The sequence below is a fragment of the Balaenoptera acutorostrata genome, chromosome 11 (genome assembly GCF_949987535.1).
Source record: "Balaenoptera acutorostrata chromosome 11, mBalAcu1.1, whole genome shotgun sequence".
Classification (NCBI taxonomy): Eukaryota; Metazoa; Chordata; class Mammalia; order Artiodactyla; family Balaenopteridae; genus Balaenoptera; species Balaenoptera acutorostrata.
This window is the reverse complement of record NC_080074.1, coordinates 49,613,903-49,634,690: the sequence shown is the minus strand read 5'-3', so window position 1 is coordinate 49,634,690 and position 20,788 is coordinate 49,613,903. Positions and strand designations below refer to the sequence as shown.

At 36.6% G+C, this 20,788-nt stretch overlaps 1 protein-coding gene across 6 annotated transcripts in view; it reads left to right on the top strand.

The window, feature by feature from the left end:
- Positions 1-20,788, top strand: part of RAP1B (RAP1B, member of RAS oncogene family) — a 48,121-nt gene that overhangs the window by 13,409 nt on the left and 13,924 nt on the right. The gene's annotated exons all lie outside the window — the stretch shown is intronic.

Sequence of the window (20,788 nt, the reverse complement as noted above, 5' to 3'; positions counted from 1 at the left end):
ACTTGGAATCAAAGAAGACAAATAATATGGGCTCTGATAGACCCTGATCTTTCTTTGCTAGGGATATAGGTCTTAGGGTCTTAAGGAGGAAAGGAGGTGTTAAGAGTCTTCCAGAGGTGCTTTTTAAAATTTACACACACACACACACACACACACACACTCCCTATGATAATCAGAGAAACCACTGCTCTAATGTCACTTAATTTCTCCCAGGCTTCTGGGTCTTCAGATTTAAATTTGATCTGACCTTGAGATGTCCCCTCCCACCATTCCCATCAGTGACTTTGTTTTGCCACCTCCTCAAATACCCTATGCATGGCTCCGTAACTTCCTATCATGCCAGGGTGTGACCCACATGGGCCAGGCTACATCTAACAGAAACATAATATCTGATGAAAAATGTCTTATAATATGGACATACAGATGTGTGTGTTTACATTTATCTTTAGAGAGACTCATCAGTGTCTGAAAAGACACAGACCTAAATGAGTCTTGGTGTATAACCTTGCTTTATAGAAAATGAAAATGGTAGGTTTTTCAGCTCCCTTGGTAGCTAGGGTGCAAGTACTTGACATAGGACCAAGAAACAAAGGATTTTTCTAAAACAAATCTGAAAGGAAACTTTGCAGAACCCTAGTGGCATGAATGCTTTAATGTTAAGCTGTTTATTATGTTAACTACTTCCAAAATCAAAGTGAGCAGATTTAATAGATCAGATTTAGCTCCAAATGTAAAAATGTGCTTTACCCAAGATGCCCTTTTCAGTTTTATCTGTAAAACTTGATGGAGTTTTGGGATATGTTGGGGTCTTACATTAGATTCCCCTAATAACACTGTTTTATCATCCTCACAAATGGCCTTGACAGCTGAATCTGTTGACTAAGTGTATAAGGCGCCTGTTGAATGTTGTAAAATAGAGCAACATCAACTATGCCAGAACCAAAATTGTTTTTGATAAGTCTTAAGCATTCAGGTGGACCATCCTCAGTGATTCCTTTCAAGGTTTTTGTTGTTGTTGTTGAGGTTTTTGCATATTATTTTGCAGCTAACTAATTCATCTTTGTAAAACTATCAGACAACATGCTAGCTATGTGAAATATTCTACAGCAGAAATTTTCAAATGTTTTTTAGTTACAGTCCTGTTTCTCCTTTCCCTAAACCATAGTAGACATTGATAATTGAGAACTGTACTCTTTCCCTTTGAGTCCAGAATCGTTATTAACACTGCACTCCAGGTAGCCATTAATATTTTGAGTTGCTGTTTGAGCTAAAACCCATTTGCCACCAGTGAATTAATGGACAAGATCTATCCTTATCTCTTCCAGGGCATATCAGCAAACTTTCTGTAAAGGGCCAGTTAATAAATATTTTAGGCTTTGTGGACCACGTATTCTCTGTCACAGCCACTCAACTCTGCTGTGTTCGTAGGAGTAACCATAGACAGTATGCAGTTGTATGGCTGTGTTCCAACAAAACATTATTTACAAAAAACAGACATGGTGAAGTTTAGCCTGTGGGCTGGAATTAGCCAACCCCTGCTCTAGGGCAAGAAACTGGTTTTGATTCATTCAACAAATAATTGCCTTCTGTATTCCAGGCACTGTGTTAAGTGTTGGTTATGCAGCAATTAACATTGTACATATATCTCTGGCCATGAAACATTTAAGCCTTAACTGAGTATTTTTTATGCTTTAGGCATATCCAAAGCAGCTTTTTGAGGAAAAATATGGCCTGGCCCATACATCTGCCTCATTTGTCAGTACAAGTGAGATCTTAGGCAAATACCCTAAGTGCCATGTTCTGTGGTAGTGGTGTTAAGTAAAAGTAATCTCAGTATGCTTTAGATATCAGATGCTGTGGTATCAAAGTTAACGTCCTGTTATTAAAAGAGGGGGGGCTTAAGATGTGTGGATCTAGTATCTGTACTGCCTGCACATAGTAGGTACTTAGTGTTCATATGGCGTTGTGGGATAAAACAAATTACCAGTTGTCTTAACTATCTTCTGCCAGTCTCTTGCAACTTCTTTCCTCTATGCAGCATATTGTTTCTGACCTCTTAATTTTGGTTTTCATTTTGTTATAGGTTTTTCTTGCAAATCAATCCATGCATTTTAAAAGTAGGCCACATATTAATCATATTTAATAAAAATGCTTAACTTTTCTAGATGTATTGTCCAGATTCCTGTTAGAACTCCTTTTATTTAAAAAGTAGCTTTAGTTTTTCTCAATATTGGTATGTTTTTCTTCAAAATATCCAGTACTGTTGATTACAAAATGAGTCAAATCTCTTGACTGATACTCAGAGATCTTCATTATCTTAACTGTAGACTCTCTTGCTATTTTTTTTTCCTGTCCCTTTGTACCTTGAGGTCCACTCAGACCATGCTTTCTATTGTAGTCTAATCATATTCCTATATTTCGCTGCTTTCTGTGCCTTTACTCTCACTTCTCTTTTCCCTGCTATGTTTTCTTTCATGCTGTAACTTTTAGTCATTTGCCATCTTCTTCATAAATCTGTTCCTGACCTTTTTCTGAATTTCCATAGTATTTTTGTTTTTCTCATGATATTTTCCATGATTTTTGTCTCACCTTTCTTACAAAATTGTAAGCTTCTTGAGAGCAAGTATGTTTTGTTCATCTTTGTAACCCTTGTGATCACTTGCATTTAATGCATATTCGGATACTAATACTATGAAAGCTATACTTTTCTAATTAAGCAAGGGACGGTGTTCCTTCATGACAGATTCCTTGGATTTTTATCCAAATGAGAAAAGTTGTGTCAAAATACATTGTAAATTGTAAAGGCTATACAAATATTGTTTGTTACCATACACACTCAAACTTTGCTCTTATACTAAGTGATGTACACAGTTTGGTTTTTAATGTCCATGTTTTATTTCAGAGAAGAGTATGATCACGTTGTGAAAAAAGATAAGCTTGTAGTACATTTGCAAGATGTTTTTTTTTTTTATTGATTGCTGGGAAGATTTTTTTATTTATTTATTTGGTTGTGCTGGGTCTTAGTTGAGGCAGGCAGGCTCCTTAGTTGAGGCTCGTTGGCTCCTTAGTTGTGGCAGGCGGGCTCCTTAGGTGTGGCATGTGAACTCTTAGTTGCGGCATGCATGTGGGATCTAGTTCCCTGGCCAGGGATCGAACCCCAGGCCCCCCGCACTGGGAGCGTGGAGTCTTAACTGCTGCACCACCAGGGAAGTCCCTGCAAGATGTTTTCTAAGCCTTCACAGTTCCACATCGTTAAAATTATGAAACATGAGAGGAAGCAAATTCCTATCAATATGTATTCCACAAAAGATGACCAGCCACCTTGTTTTTCTCAGGACTGAGGATTTCTTGGGACATAAGACTGAATGCTAAAATCAGGACTGTTGGTCACCCTGATTTCACTTTGATGTGGCTATCTTTTTTGCTTATCACTGTGTTAGCACACTTTAATAAATGCCTGGTAACTAGACAGTTGGCTTAGTGGGAGAGGGGTGGTGGGACACTTGGGCTTTTATTTCTTAAGTTTCTGAATATTATTTATTTTGGATAGACGTTCTTTAATATTCAAATGAAAATACAAAAGTGCATTTGATTAATTAGGAATATATTTGTGTATGACATCATGGTGTCCTTATCAGAAGGTGGTGCTACTAAATTTCTTAATTAAAAATTGTATCATCTGTCAGATGATTAATGCTTTATTTAAATGTACTTTATTAGATATAGCAAAGTCCTAGGCAGCTTGAAATTTTCCTCTTAACGCAGTTTAAGCTTTGATCACAGATTAACAGAGACGGTGTTTGTAAGGAAACATCTAGGGTAGTGTGTGCCTAGTCATTCCTGTGCTGCAGTTAGCTTTTGTACGTGTTTGTGTTACGTAAATCAGAGAACACCATGGCTGAGATCTCTCTAATAGCAGGTATATAACTTAAAGTGGCTACTAAAAATCCTTACAAATTTGGTCTGCAGTTGAGCCATTGTGGGACATAAACTATTCTGAGACATGCACTGTGCCTGGTAGTATTGATGAAAAGGAGCCATTAAAAATATTGATACTTATACCAAAAAGATGTCCTTAATTTGATTAATCTGTTGGCTAAAATAGGCTCTTCTGGGATGGTTTGCTTGGTTGTTATCCTTTCATTATTTTTCTTCTTCTTTTTTTTTTTTTAAGTTAATTTATTTATTTATTTATGGCTGTGTTGGGTCTTCATTTCTGTGCGAGGGCTTTCTCTAGTTGCGGCGAGTGGGGGCCACTCTTCATGGCGGTGCGCAGGCCTCTCACTGTCGTGGCCTCTCGTTGCGGAGCACAGGCTCCAGATACGCAGGCTCAGTAGTTGTGGCTCACGGGCCTAGTTGCTCCGCGGCATGTGGGATCTTCCCAGACCAGGGCTCGAACCCGTGTCCCCTGCATTGGCAGGCAGATTCTCAACCAGTGCGCCACCAGGGAAGCCCTCATTATTTTTCTTGTTTTAAGAATGTGAATAGAGTCCTTTTGTTATTTTAGCTTTTTATGGTTCTTTTTGCCACCTTGTGAGACTTGCCAGCTTATATCGTGGACCACATTGTTGTAGAAAAATTACTTGAGCCTTTAAAGCAAATGTATCCAACATTATATTCCTGTATAGAAATGTAAAGGTCAGGGCTTCCCTGGTGGCGCAGTGGTTGAGAATCTGCCTGACAATGCAGAGGACACGGGTTCGAGCCCTGGTCTGGGAAGATCCCACATGCCACGGAGCAACTAGGCCCGTGAGCCGCAATTACTGAGCCTGCGTGTCTGGAGCCTGTGCTCCGCAACAAGAGAGGCCGCGATAGTGAGAGGCCCGCGCACCGCGATGAAGAGTGGCCCCCACTTGCCGCAACTAGAGAAAGCCCTAGCACAGAAACGAAGACCCAACACAGCCATAAATAAATAAATAAATTAAATAAATAAACCCAAAGTTAAAAAAAAAAAAAAGAAATGTAAAGGTCAGATTTGGGTGATGAAAAGACTTGAGAACACAAGAAAATGGGAACATTTAGATTGAAGTCGAAAAAGAATGGTGTCCTTTTCACAAGAGAAGGAGGAAATCTGCATTTCTTTGCTTGTAGTAGTTTTTGTTGATTTTTAATAGATACGTTTTATTTTTAGACTAGACCTTAAAAGAATGTTGAGTAAACACTGGCAGTGGTGTCACCATAGCCGTAGTACCTACTTACTCCTAGAGAAATCAGAAATAGGATGTAAGGTGCTTACTTCTGCCCTGTTTACAGAAGGCTTAAGATAAAGCGGAAAAGGACCAAGGACCAAGTCCAAAGACACAGTCTAGCCAAGTGATTTTTATATGTTATGGTTTATTGTACATACAATACAAGCTAGTCACTGAGTATTTTACACTGAGAAGCTCATTAAGCCTAGAAAGATTTTTGGTTTTGTACAGTGCTCATTTTTTCTGTTCATGTTTCTTTTTCTCGTAAACTGGCAAAAGACTCCATCAAAGTTCATTTGATAAAAGCTTACAACTAAAATTATAAAACCTTAAATTGAGATTTGTAATCGTCTAAATAAATTGTATATTTCAAATTAATACACCAGAAATATTGAGTGAAACAAATTACACATGGTGCATTTATAATCTTCCTAAACAAATCAGTGTCCGTTCTGTACCTGAAGCCTTTTGAACACAGGCATTGAGCATCTTCTTTCTAATCGCTTTAATAATAAAAGATGCTACTGCTATGTCCATACTATTGTCAGTTTTTCCTCCACTGTCTTTGAGAACTATTCCAAAAGATAAAAGATACCTACTAAACCAAGTGTGTTCCTCTTAGGTGCCCTATCTGGTTTAATGGTGTCACTATCCATCTGTTTGATCATGCTGCATCTCATCTTCTTTTCCTCACCCAGTGTTGTCTGTCCCCATGTTCTCTTGATTCTGACTTAGAAATTTCTCAACTATCCTTTCTCTTTATTCCTTCTGCCACTACCCTGACTTAGGTCACCATCTCTTACCTGTGGTAAACTCCTACTGAATTCCCAGAGTTCAGGAAACTAAGACTCTGCTTCTGTATTCTTTCTAAAACACAGATATGTTCATATCATTTCCCAACTTGCAAACTTTGTTTCTTAGTGTCTTATAGAATGCAGGTCAAGGCTCCCCTTCCTCTTGTACCTAACCCCCTTCCCCATGCACTCATGATGTAATGAATTCTCTCATGCTAGTCCTTTTTCCCGGAATGCCCTTACCTCTCAGTGAACCTCCCTATTCCCTTAAAATATCCACTGGTCTGGCTTAAATATCCACTTAGTGAAACCTTGCCTGATATATCCTTACAGGCAGACAGTTCTCTTCTCTGCACCCATAGCATTTTGTTGTGTAAACTTGTCTTGATTGCGAGCTAACACAGTACAAACACTATAAACATTTTAAAGTTCCATACTTACAAAGCATCTTCTGGGATGTAAAAGCCACTGAAATATAGCTGCCATATTTGTTTTTTTCTCAAATTTCTGGAATGCCCTACCTCTTTGTCTTCACAGTTAAAACTAACATCTCTAATCTGTTCATGGATATTCAAGTGTATAATAAATTAACATTTTCCCTTCATATTTGCATCCTGTATCCCCCTTTTTTCCACGTGAGAAATGAGAGCTCTTATGAGGTAATGGAGTGGAGAGAATGGAATTGATTTCAGGGACATCAGGGTAGAATGTATCAGACTTGGTAATGGGGTGGAGAAGAGAGACAAATGACAACTCAGGGTATACAGTTTTCTGTAGTATAGTATAGTATAGTATGCTTTTGAAGTCTTTTAGGTGCTTCAAGTTTTAAGCACTGTAGACAGCTAGATAGGATAAAAAAAAATTTCAGGTACCATTTACTGACTGCTTATTATGTGTTACTCATTGTGTTAAGCATTTTGCATGGAATAATTTATTTTATTTGAAATTTTTTTAATTTTAAGAAGTACTGTTTTTTCCCATTTTCAAATGAGGAAATGAGGCACAAAGAGGTTAAAATAACATGACCAAGGTCACTTAGCTAATATGTGTTAGAACCAGCATTCTGATCCAGGAAATCAGATCTAAAGTCTATGCTCTTTTTTTTTTTTTAATGTATTTATTTTTGGCTGCGTTGGGTCTTTGTTGCTGCGTGCTGGCTTTCTCTAGTTGCAGAGAGCGGGGGCTACTCTTCATTGCACTGCGCAGGCTTCTCATTGTGGTGGCTTCTCGTTGAGGAGCATGGGCTCTAGGCGCACGGGCTTCAGTAGTTGTGGCATGTGGGCTCAGTAGTTGTGGCACACGGGCGTAGTTGCTCTGCGGCATGTGGGATCTTCCCAGACCAGGGCTCGAACCCGTGTCCCCTGCGTTGGCAGGTGGATTCTTAACCACTGCGCCACCAGGGAAGTCCTGTGCTCTTAACTGTTGTTATATTTTCCTATTTTACCATTTGTTTGTTTGTTTTTTCAATTTAAAATACAGTTAACTAAGGCCTCCGTGTGAGTGAGTGTGTGTGTGTGTGTGTATCAAGATTCTAAGATATATAGCAAACAATAAAGTTAATGTCCATACTTGGGTTACCTAAATTCAGTTCAGAAGATACAGCAGATTTTGAGTTATTATGTATGCCTATAGAATTTACAGCTAGATCTGACAAGAGGAGAAAAACTGACAGGTTAATTTTTAGGACATGTCCAAAGAGCTGGGGAGCAGGGGAGAGGAATCTGTCAGATCCCTCCAAATCCACCCTGTTTGCAGGGATCTGATAGAAACTAATATGGTGATCTTGAGCCCCCATTATTTCTTCCTGCCTGATTTTGAAACATTTTGGGGATCTCCATTTTTTTGTCACTTAACTACCTTGCTCATGTATTGTTGACTGAGAAATCTATTAAGATTTCTTTATATGGTTCTTCTGCAGTTGTCAGATTACTGATAAACTTTTATACTGTAGTTAATATATTCTCTCAGAGGTGTGATCAAGTACTGAACTTTGAAAGGTAACTACAGTGAAAAGTCCAATAATAAAACTGGAAACATGACTTTAAATTGCATGTCATAGTATATGTTGGAATAAGCTTCATTTACTGGCAGTATTAGTCCATGAAAAGGGCAAAGGAAGAATTTTTTTCCTCCATGAGGTGTTATAAATATGGTCAGAATAGAGAAAATGCTGTAAAACAGTTTGACAGTCTACAAATTCTATGCTCAACTAGATTTAGAAATCTAGTTCACAGAGAAGACCTTTCTTGGCAGAATTTAAATTAGTAAGATTGGAAACATTTTTAAAAGAGGGTGTGAGGTAATGTTTGGACCTCTTAATTTTTCCTCCAAAAAAATAATTTTTTAATCTGCTCAGAAGTTTTGAACACTGTCATTGTGTCCAAAAGATTAGTCCAGTTTCTTTTAACATTTGAATTAGTTAATTTTATTTAGGAGTGAGAAGAGAGCACAGTAATCCTCTTTAGCTGCTAAAATACTACTTCGGGAGTTGGAGGCGGAAAGGAGAAATCAAGGATCATCTCCTCAGAAAGTGTTCAGTGGGAGAAGTAGTGTCACTTGACTTCAGGAACCAGTAGTTAAGTGTTTTTACTTAGCCCTTTATTTATAATTTAAGATCACAGAATTTCAAACTGGGGGGGATGAAAGGGGAGTCGTAGCTAAACAACTTGAGGATAGGAAAATTGCTAGAGTTACCAATGTTTTGGGAGAATCTTAATTTGTAACTATTTAGAGAATTTTAATGGAAAGGAATTATGAAATGTCGCTGATCACTTTTTTTAAGTATTGATTCTTTTTTTTTTTTTTAAAGATTTATTTTTTTATTGATTAATTGATTGATTGATTGATTGCTATGTTGGGTCTTCGTTTCTGTGCTAGGGCTTTCTCCAGTTGTGGCAAGCGGGGGCCACTCTTCATCACGGTGCGCGGGCCTCTCACTATCGCGGCCTCTCTTGTTGCGGAGCACAGGCTCCAGACGCGCAGGCTCAGTAATTGTGGCTCACGGGCCCAGCCGCTCCGTGGCATGTGGGATCTTCCCAGACCAGGGCTCGAACCCGTGTGCCCTGCATTAGCAGGCAGATTCTCAAGCACTGCGCCACCAGGGAAGCCCCTAAGTATTGATTCTTATTATCTATTTTTTACATTTATTAATGAGACTGATTTAAAGAATAAGTTAGATTAAATATAATAATAAAGAATAAGTCAGATTATGGGGTTGAGAGTAGGTGTCTCTGGAACCCAAAAGTTGTTGGTTTTAATACTATTCCTGCTGTAGAGCCTTTTTTTTTTTTTTTTTTTTTTTTTTAAATTCCTGGCTGCTTTGGGTCTTCGTTGCTGCGCACGGGCTCTCCCTAGCTGCGGCGAGCGGGGGCCACTCTTTCATTGCGATGCGCAGGCCTCTCATCGCGGTGGCCTCTCCTGTTGCAGAGCACGGGCTGTAGGCCCCGGGCTTCAGCTGCTCCGCGTCATGTGGGATCCTCCTGGACCAGGGCTCGAACCCATGTCCCCCCGCACTGGCAGGCAGACTTCCAACCACTGCACCACCAGGGAAGCCCAGAGCATTTTCTTTTCTACTGAAATTACAATTCCTACAGGGCAAATATAAGAAACTAACATTAAAAAAGAAATTTTTTTTATATGCCCAAAGCATCTCATATATTCTTTCTTCTCTTCCCCTCCTCTCTTTTCCTTTTATTTTTTTCTTTATTTATTTTTTTGGCCAAGTTGCACTGCATGCGGGATCTTCGTTCCCCAACCAGGGATCAAACCCATGCCCCCTGCAGTGGAAGTGTGGAGTCTTAACCACTGGAACTCCAGGGAAGTCCCCTCATTTTTTTTTTTTTTTAAGTCTTCTCTTTTTTATTATTATTTATTTATTTATTTTATTATTTGTGGCTGCATCAGGTCTTCGTTGCTACACTCAGGCTTTCTCTAGTTGTGGCTAACGGGGGCTACTCTTTGTTGCAGAGCGCGGGCTTCTCATTGTGGTGGCTTCTCTTGTTGCGGAGCACGGGCTCTAGGCGCGTGGGCTTTGGTAGTGGTGGCTCGCGGGCTCAGTAGTTGTGGCTCGCGGGCTCTGGAGCGCAGGCTCAACAGTGGTGGTGCACGGGCTTAGTTGCTCTGCGGCATGTGGGATCTTCCTGGACCAGGACTCAAACCCGTGTCCCCTGCATTAGCAGGCGGATTCTTAACCACTGCGCCACCAGGGAAGCCCCCCTCATTTTTTTTTAATGTCAAGAATTCCATTGGAATTCATGACATCTGTCAATAACTGATGAACTTAAATGGCAATTTACCTAAAAAAGTAACTTGTTATGGTCTTTTAAAAATCTAAGTAGTTCTTTCCTTTGCTGGAAATGAATTATTAGTCTTTAGATAGTCATTCTTCTATTCAACAAACATTTCTAGACCAAATAGGGAACACCAAAATAAATAAATAATGGCCACTCTGCATCTAGTTGATGATGGTAATGACTAACACTTAAGGCTTTTATAGATAATATATGTTCTTATTTAATCTGCCCATCAACTCTGTGAAATTGGTATTATCATTGTCCATATTTTACACATAAAAACACAAGCCTAGAAATAAGTGACAGGTCACTTGTAAATTGCATAGGTGGCCAGTTCTAGGTCTTCTTATTTCTAGAATCCATGTTTTACCACCCTGGACTACAAAGGTAGTATAAGTTTTACTTTTATGGTATAAGGAAAAACTAAGTTTGGTCCTCAAATTTAGCCAAATGGCTTCTTTATTTATTGATAATGAATTAGCCACACTTGGTTAAGGAACATCTCTAAAAATATCAGTTGATTATTTGTTTTGCTTAAAATATAGGATTGCTTTGTGTTGTTGAAACATAGGTCCATCATTTAAAAAAAAAAAGAATCATTGTATTTGCTTTTCAAGATAATCTTGATTTCAAGCATTTTCAAGGTAACCTTGTGGATACAAATTTTGTTACTGGATTAATATAACCAAAGTTTCCTTAATTCCTTTGGTTTGATGGTGTATTATATTTTGTCCTGGATAGAATTAAAGCAGTCTTTAATTAGAATCTATTATTCAGTGTTTTATGGGTCAGCCTTGTGACATTTGGTCCCCACTCCACATTTTTTGCATATTTTGTATATAGACTTTTCCTTTACAACCACTTTTTACTTTTTATATTTTACTTCCCAGTCTTAATCCCCATAATCAATATGTATAATCCCCTATACAACCAATCTCTTCATTTGGGGTGATAGTTGAAGAGAAGTATATTTCCTGAGGGAGAATCTCATGCCCATGCCCTAATCTTAAATTACTTTGAAAGAAAGCTTAACTGCACAAAGCATCTTGGACTAGCATGCCAGAAGGAAGAAGAAAATGTAGAAGGCGTTTGCATCTTGCCTTGGTTGAATGCCCAGTAGTTGTTGACGGATTTTCCCATAGGACAGCCTATGAGTAGGGAGATTGTCCTTATTGTTTCCAGTCTTTTTATTTAGTTTTATCTATATTATATTTGAAAGATGATAATTCTAAAATGTCTATATAATATTAAACCTGCATTATGAAGTTAGGAAAAGAATAGTTACATTATCATTAAATTTTATTACAAACATAGAATTTTACAATTGACCCTTGAACAACACGAGGGTTAGGTGGACCGATCCACATGCAGTCGAAAATTCAAGTATAACTTTACAGTCAGCCCTGAGCATCCAAGGAGTCAACCAACCTCCAATTGTGTAGTACGTATTTATTTTTAAAAATTCATGTATAAGTGGATCCCACATGGTTCAAACCCATGTTGTTCGAGGGTCAACTGTGTATCGTTTTTTATATTAAGAAGAGGGAATATAACATTAGGATACTTCAAAAATTATATCTGTGTATAATTCTTCAAAACTTGATGTAACAATACATTTTGGAATTGAAAGGGACCTTAGAGTTCATCCAGTCCAGAAGTAAAAAACTGGTGTCCAAATCTCCATAACTCAAATAGATTTGTTGGTTTTCACAATATTCACAGTTTTTAGAATTTGAAAGACTTTAGCTGTATAAGCATTCACTCTATTTGGCTGCAATCCACACCATTCCCTAATATTAACACCTTGCTGCTTGAGGCATTTACATGCCTACCGGCCTGAGTAAGGCACCTCTGCTCAATACTTCACTTTCCCTTATTTTCTCATTTTACAGACAAAGGAACCTGGAAATTGAGAATAAAGTTATTTATCTCAAATTATTTAACTTCTAAAATAGAGCCAAGCCTCTTAAATAACAAGATAATGTTGCTTTCTACAGCTTTTTTTCTCCTCTTAGAAGACAAGGTAGTGTATAATTAAGTCCTAAAGTATTTGGTGCAGCCTGTCAGAAAGAGGAATGATCACTGTGGGCTGAGATAGTGCGAGGAATACTTCAAAGATGTTTCCTTGACACTACCCTCCTAAGGACTGCATCCTGAGTATTTGTGAGTCAGGAGCATTCTATTCTATCCTGATCTATGTGTTATTCTTTCTACACAATGGGGGGAATCATGAATATCCTCCTGTCCAGAGCTGGCAAAGGAAATCACCGAGGGGCATTGTGTACATGTTGAATAATGGTACCTCATGAGACCAGCTAATGTTTAGATTCCTCCAGAAATCCCATTTATACCCCTATTAGCAACAGAAGAAGGGGCATTGAAGCCATGAGCTCTCTCGTGGATCCTAGACAAATCTCTGTGACTCTCCCAAATCCGAATTTAACTTCAGCCACAAATTAGTTGGAACATTACCCCACCAAAAATATTGATTTAAAAATACTGAACAGAACAAAGCCTGATGGTAGAGTGTTTTGTTAAAAATAGGATTTAATATCAATTTGTTGAAATGACTGGGTACTGAGCTATATAATCTCTCCATTCCCACACTATCTCCCTTAACTTGTTTTATACGTTTTTCTCCATAGTGCTTGTCAAATTAACATATTTTATATTGATTTTATTTGTTTCCCCCCCAGGGCAGTAAATTATTGGGGCAGTGTCTTTTATTCACTGCTTTATTCCCTTTGCCTGGAACAGAGCCTAACATACAGAAGGCACTCACATATGAATGTTGAATATTGAATGGTATAATACAGTAATCTTGATTAGAAGGTGTCATGTCTTAGATTTTCTTTTTTAATCCTCAGGTTCTAGCACAATTCTGGGTTCAGAGTAGGTCTTCAGTAAATGTCAACATGAAGTAAATAGCCAAGAGGTTTTTTTAGTACATCTGTTTATCATTTTGTAATGCTTTTTAAAATTCCCCCGATGATATTTAGATTTACTCTTATAGTTTTTAATTGGGGACAGTAATATCTGAACTTGGGTGTGCCCTAGGTCTTGTTAATGAAAAATATGCAATATAGAATGGTAGATAATTGAATCAGTTGTTTGCTTTTTGATATGTACTTTTATATAGTGAATACATTTAGACTAAAACTTTACTGAATTTTTATTTTCTTTGACTCATAAATGTCTTCAGAATTTTCTGCTCAGAATCTTTATAGCATCCATTATTGTTTTGTATTTTTGTAAAAATGCCAGTCATTTCTGATTGATGAAATATTATCTTAGATAAACTTACTGAACTTTATGTAGAATATGATTGTGTCGTCTTTTCTCAACTTTCATTTCAAGCAATTACAAAGCAGCCACTGAAACTTGACTTGCGAAGGAACCCTAGGGGTTTTATTTTCTTGTCATTACATGTCTTTGCTATGATTTTCTCTGAGACTAGAATTAAACACTTGCTTAAACTGATAAAAAGAACCAATGAAAGCAAAGATAAGTCTCTAATGTATCACTTACTTCGATTCATCCAGGAGTTGGTTGTAGTCATACAGATTTTAGGGGATCTATATAAGTAACTAAAATTAGGAATCTTTAAATGCAAATGACATATAATACCAAAAATTACCCCCCAAATTTTTTTATTCAAAGATAAGTAGCAGAAATATTCACACATTTGAAAAATTAGTGTAGAAAATGCTTCCAGTTGTAACCATAGTGGAATTTTCCGTGTTTTGATAGTTCTTTACAAATTTAATTGATTTTCTTCATCTGGAATGTTAGATGGTTGGAGAAGCTGTGTGAATCATGCTTCATATTTATAACTGGATAAATGTCTACTTGTATATATGCACTTTCTCGCTGATGAAGAAGTATAAATGAGAAATGGCACTATTGATAAATTCATTTTGCACGTATTCTATGTTCTTGCCTGTTTAGCCACCCCCAAAAAAATGGGGATTTGAGATTCCCTCATTAACTAATGAGTTAATATAATTGGTGAGTTCATAGATTAAAGCTTGATTCAAATAATTCTGGAATTTCAGATTAACATATAAACAGGTTATTGTTAATTTATAATTCATTACAGATAACTTCCAAACTGCATTCAGATTTTTTGGATAAATGCCATTACGTACAAGAAATGCCATAAAAGGGAGCATATATAAACCAACAAAATCAAATCCCATCGCCTACAATGGAAATCAAACTAGAATGTTTTACAGTTGACCAATAGCACCATAATTCTTGGCAAAATGTTTAGCCGAGATACCAGCCATTGCTGACATCTTCATCTAACACTTTTTGATGGTGTTGCCCTTAACTTGAAGGTTGTTAAAGTCTCTTTCAGTGTCAGTTTTTCTGTTGATTATAAAATAGTTTTAATTGTTCTTCCCATCTCTTTAAATGGCAGTCCACTGCAATAATACATAATAGTCAAAACTCTGTTAATTTTTTTTACTGAAGTGTAACTCACAATGTTATATTAGTTTCAAGTGATTCAACGTTTATATACATTATGAAAGTTAGGAGATGATCACCATGATGTCTGGTTACCATCTGTCAGTAATTTCTAATATACTTCTAATAATTTCTAAGATACTTTGTATCTTTTTGTGTGTCTTAATCCTTATTTCCTACTTATGTACAAGAAGACACAACAGATCAGCAGGCTTCTCAGAATACAATCCAAGTACTTAGAACTTAAATCCTTTGCTACCCTATTTATCTTCTCTTTCTAGATTTTTTAGCATGATAATTAATAAAAAAGACAGATACTGCTTCGACATAAGAGAGGAAAATGTTTAAAATGTCAATATTTACGTTGTATACAGTATTTCTTTTTCTATAAAGCACTTAAAATAATAAGTTTAATTTTGTAATGTTTAATAGTCAACTCTTAGCCCTTTTTGAGAAGAGGCATACTAGTTATTAAGGTTTAAAAATAGAATTGAAAGAATTTTAATTGGTTCTTCTTTTAAGCTTGTCTGTTTTCTTTAAACATACGTCACAATCAGCATGTTATTTATCTGAAAAATACTTTTTTTGCCAACGTCAGTATTTTATAATTATAATTCATTGTGAGTTGATTGACAGGCTAAACTTGGCATTTTTGATTTTCTAATGGCCACTTTGTTTTCGTGGTTTTATTGAGATAAAATTGACATACAAGCGCTGTATAAGCTTAACGTGTATAGCATAATGAATTGACTTAGTTACATCATGAAATGATACCACAATAAGTTAGTGAACATCTATCATCTCGTATAGATACAAAATTAAAGAAATAGAAAATAATATTTTCCTTGTAATGAGAACTCCTAAGATTTATTACTCTATTAGCAACTTTTGTATAACATAAGCAGTGTTATATTTATCATGTACATTACATCCCTAGTATGCACTTATAACTGGAAGTTTATACCTTTTGACTGCCTTCATCCAATCCCCCCCTTTTTTTAAATACCAATAGTTACCAATATTTTTAAGTTACAATTAAAATGGAGTAATTACAAGACAACTCCACAATTCCTCTTTCACCTTTCAGTTTTAATTTTCATTTGTGTATTTTAAAATTTTACTGTTTATTGGTAATAAAACTGTCAGAAAAAACATAAGCAAAAGAAGAAAGACAATCCACCACCATATATTTACATAAATAAAGTTCAAGAGAATTAAAATTCATTTTACATTACAAGCTCAAGATTTTCTCACTACTCCTAAAGTAGTAATACTGAAATTCTTCCCAGGTCGTCAGAATTACAGTCTGCATAACTTGAAGTACAATAAAGTATATTGACTCATGTAATTAATATTAAGGGTCAGGGAAAACACCAATAGTAAAGGATTTTTGCATAGTAATGTTTTTTAAAGACTTACAGGAGAGTAATTTCCCAGTCTTTCTCCCTAAACTACATTTTAAAATGATTCAAAATACTGATATATAATTAGCTTTTTGTATTGACACGGGAGTTTGCTATAAGGTACATTCAAGTTTCATAGATGTTAAAATGTATTCTAAAAGTGCCTCTTAGATGATACTTAAATAGTAAGTATAGCTAAAGAATTATAATATAGTTCAGTTGATTTTAACATGTTCCAAACTGGTTGTAGTGACAGGAGGACTAAATTAAGGATAGAAACCCACATATGATTGGAAGATAGTTTTAGGCTATGCGTTGTATCTCTTTACCTAACTAGAGGAAACTTTCTAAATTAGACAAAAGCTGGATAGCAGTCCTCCTCCTGCATTCTTAATGTTATTAAGCTAGTAGGTAAAAGGGGAGAGCAGTGATTCTCACTGAGGGAACATCAGTTCTACACTGTACTGAGCAGTAGCCCAGACCATTGCTGTTATAATTATTTTAAAAGCTATCTTTTATTGATTATTACTATGTGTACGTGGTCTTGAGAGAAATCACTATATTTCATTCTCGAATTAGTTGAGCAAATACTATATGTCAGTCACTGTTTGAGGTTCGGGGATATTATAAAACAGACAAAAATTGTTGTTTTTGTGGAGTTTATGCTCTTGTGTATCCATCTCACAACTTTACCATGTAGGCATTACTGTCTCCATTTTCCCTGTAAGGAAAGTGAAGCTCTGAAAGGTTTCATGACTTGCCCAAGGTTATACAGAACGAGGATTTAAAACTTAGGTGCTGTGAACCACTATGCTATGCTGTCAGAATTGTCCCTCTTTTGGAGTTCAGTGAAAGAGAACAATTGTTCTCAATGTCTCAAACAGCAGTTATCACAAATCCCTTTGAAATTCTGATATAACTCTACCCATCTTAAAATTGTGCATGAAATTTTAAAAACAGAAGTAATGGTCATTGCCAGCCAATCAGAGTTGGCATTCATAATGAAATCCACTTTTTATCCCAGGCTTAGCATATGTAAACAGTTTTTCAAAGCTGGTGTAGTAGAAGGCACAGATTTGAAAAACAGGTATTAGTTCAAATCTTGGCTTTCATACTGCTAGACTTTTTTTTTTTTTTAAGGAAAATAATATCCGTAGTATTGGTATTTATTAGGATTTAAATAAAAATATTTTGGTTGTCCATATAAGGAAATATTGGCCAAAAAATTAATGAAAGAGAATGACTGTTCATTTGTGGTTCTTACTTATCAGTGTTCTTGTTAGAAAGCTGCTTATTGGTAAGTTAGATGTGTTTTGTCACTATGTTTTTAAATTTGAAAGTCTATTGATGACTTTCGTATTTCCTACTTCAAAATTTGAAATGTTTTCAATTTCCTGTGATCTTAGAGATCTGCAGTAAAAATTCCTGGTTGAGTTACTAAAATTAAAACAAATTGATAAGCGTTATTTATAACATCCACAAGCTGGAAACAAACCAAATGTCCATGAGCGGGTGAATGGATAAAGAAAATGTTATCTATATCCATACAGTGGATCTGCTTTTTATCAATAATAAGAGATAGAAGGAACAAATTACTGATAGAAGCAATAATATGGATGAACCTGACTCATTCTAGCAACAAGTAATACTCATTTATGGATAAATGAAGCAACTGGGAAGTAGGACCCCAGGCATTGCATTAAGAAATGCAGTTCCTCATAGGCAGAACACTCTATGACATACATCACAGCAAGATTCTTTTTGACCCAGCTCCCAGAGAAATGGAAATAAGAACACAAATAAACAAATGGGACCTAATGAAACTTAAAAGCTTTTGTACAGCAAAGGAAACCATAAACAAGACCAAAAGACAACCATCAGAATGGGAGAAAATATTTGCAAATGAAGCAACTGACAGAGGATTAATCTCCAAGATTTACAAGCAGCTCATGCAGCTCAATAACAAAAAAACGAACAACCCAATCCAAAAATGGGCAGAAGACCTAAATAGACATTTCTCCAAAGAAGATATACAGATGGCCAACAGACACATGAAAGAATGCTCAACATCATTAATCATTAGAGAAATGCAAATCAAAACTACAATGAGGTATCATCTCACACCGGTCAGAATGACCATCATCAAAAAATCTACAAACAATAAATGCTGGAGAGGGTGTGGAGGAAAGGGAACACTCTTGCACTGTTGGTGGGAATGTAAATTGATACAGCCACTACGGAGAACAGTATGGAGGTTCCTTAAAAAACTACAAATAGAACTACCATATGACCCAGCAATCCCACTACTGGGCATATACCCTGAGAAAACCATAGTTCAAAAAGAGTCATGTACCAAAATGTTCATTGCAGCTCTATTTACAATAGCCAGGACATGGAAGCAACCTAAGTGTCCATCAACAGATGAATGGATAAAGAAGATGTGGCACATATATACAATGGAATATTACTCAGCCATAAAAAGAAATGAAATGGAGGTATTTGTAATGAGGTGGATGGAGTTAGAGTCTGTCATACAGAGTGAAGTAAGTCAGAAAGAGAAAAACAAATACAGTATGCTAACACATATATACGGAATCTAAGGAAAAAAAAAAAAAGGCCATGAAGAACCTAGTGGCAAGACGGGAATAAAGACACAGACCTACTAGAGAATGGACTTGAGGATATGGGGAGGGGGTGGGGTGAGATGTGACAGGGTGAGAGAGTGTCATGGACATATATACACTACCAAATGTAAAATAGATAGCTAGTGGGAAGCAGCCGCATAGCACAGGGAGATCAGCTCGGTGCTTTGTGACCACCTAGAGGGGTGGGATGGGGAGGGTGGGAGGGAGGGAGATGCAAGAGGGAAGAGATATGGGAACATATTGTATATGTATAACTGATTAACATTGTTATAAAGCAGAAGCTAACACACCATTGTAAGGCAATTATACTTCAATAAAGATGTTTAAAAAAAAAAAAGAAATGCAGTTCCCATAAATGTTTACTTTTTATAGTCAGTATGCACAAGTTTCCTCACCCATAGGCCCCCATTTCTTAGAAAACAAAGACCTTTTGGTTTAATTTTTCTTTCTAGCTTGTTTACTTTGTGAGGATCTCTGAAAATGCTCAACTATTGCAGATTTTCTAATTTTCCATTTTCAGTTTCCTATTCAGGTCTGAGCCCATTTACAGAAAGAAGGGACATGTCTCCCTTTAAAATTTCCTGAAGTCAATTTTTATTTTGTTTCCTATCAAGTAGTGTTCATTTTGTTTACAATATTAAATGTTGACCAATCTACCCCTGAAATAGTGTATTTCCTAAATAGGTTCTTGTTCTCTCAAGGCCAATTTTTTTTTTTAACAGGCTGGGCTGTTTGAATCTGGTCTTTACTATCCTGCTGCTTTTAACCTTTTTCCTCTATATTGAAATTAAGTAATTACCAAGTAAGTTGGGATTCTGCAACAAATTTCTGTCAGTCTACCTGAGATTTAGAAAAATCTTTGAACATAACTCCCAACTAAATTCTAGACCAGTCTTTAAATTCAGTTTCTATAGCTCTGACTTCTACTCCAGCAATTTAGAGAGGCTGTTGTATAGTATAATTTTTCCTTTGCTGAGAAACCCCCAAGAAAGGTAGTTCATTTCAGAGGTATGGGTAAGGAGCAGATGGAATAGAAGGGTATTGTGCATAGTATAAAGAGACAATGATTCGGGGAGGGTAGGTTTCCAAAGGTTTGAGCAGGGGAGTAAAGAGAGACAATCTTAGTCATTTTATTTTGAGGCTTCAGAATACCAATTAGAGAAGTTGATTATTGAATGTTATTTTTGTCTCATAATTTTTCTATATTTATAATTCCTCTTAAAGTATTAATTTTGACATTGTAAAAGTTGGCCGTAAGTCCTGTTGTTATGTTGCAGTTGTCAAAGTCACCGTTTTTGTAATTTACCAATGTAAGTGCAAGAGTCAAGATTATATTGGAAGTTTATAAAAGACACAGAAGTTTTCCCTAGAAAAGGTATGGCCTTGGCAAGTAAGAGATTACTAGAGTGAAGAAAACGGTGTTGGGGTAATTAAGTGGGAAGAGGCACATTGGGAAACTGGGTAATGGAAGTGTTTTAAATCTTTTTCTAATATAAATTTTCAAATATTTATTTATTTATTTATTTATTTATTTTGCTGTGTCGAGTCTTAGTTGCGGCACACGGGATCCTTCGTTACAGCGTGCAGGCTTCTCTCTAGTTGTGGCGCGCGGTCTCAGTAGTTGCAGCGCACAGGCTCAGTTGCCCCATGGCATGTGGGATCTTAGTTCCCCGACCAGGGATGGAACCCGCATCCCCTGCATTGGAAGGCAGATTCTTAACCGCTGGACCACCAGGGAAGTCCCTGGAAGTGTTTTAAATCTGAATGAGGGCTGTGTTTGTGGTTGTGAGGGTATTGGCATATGCCAAAACTCATTTAACTGTATGCTTAAGATCTGCTTGTTTTACTGGATGTAAATTATTCCTAAATAAAAATGACTTAAGAGTGCTTTAAATTTTTTTTTCCATTGAGGCTTTTTTTTTTTTTTTTTCCGGCTGTGTCAGGTCTTAGTTGAGGCACGTGGGATCTTTGTTGCCGTGCACAGGCTTCTCTCTA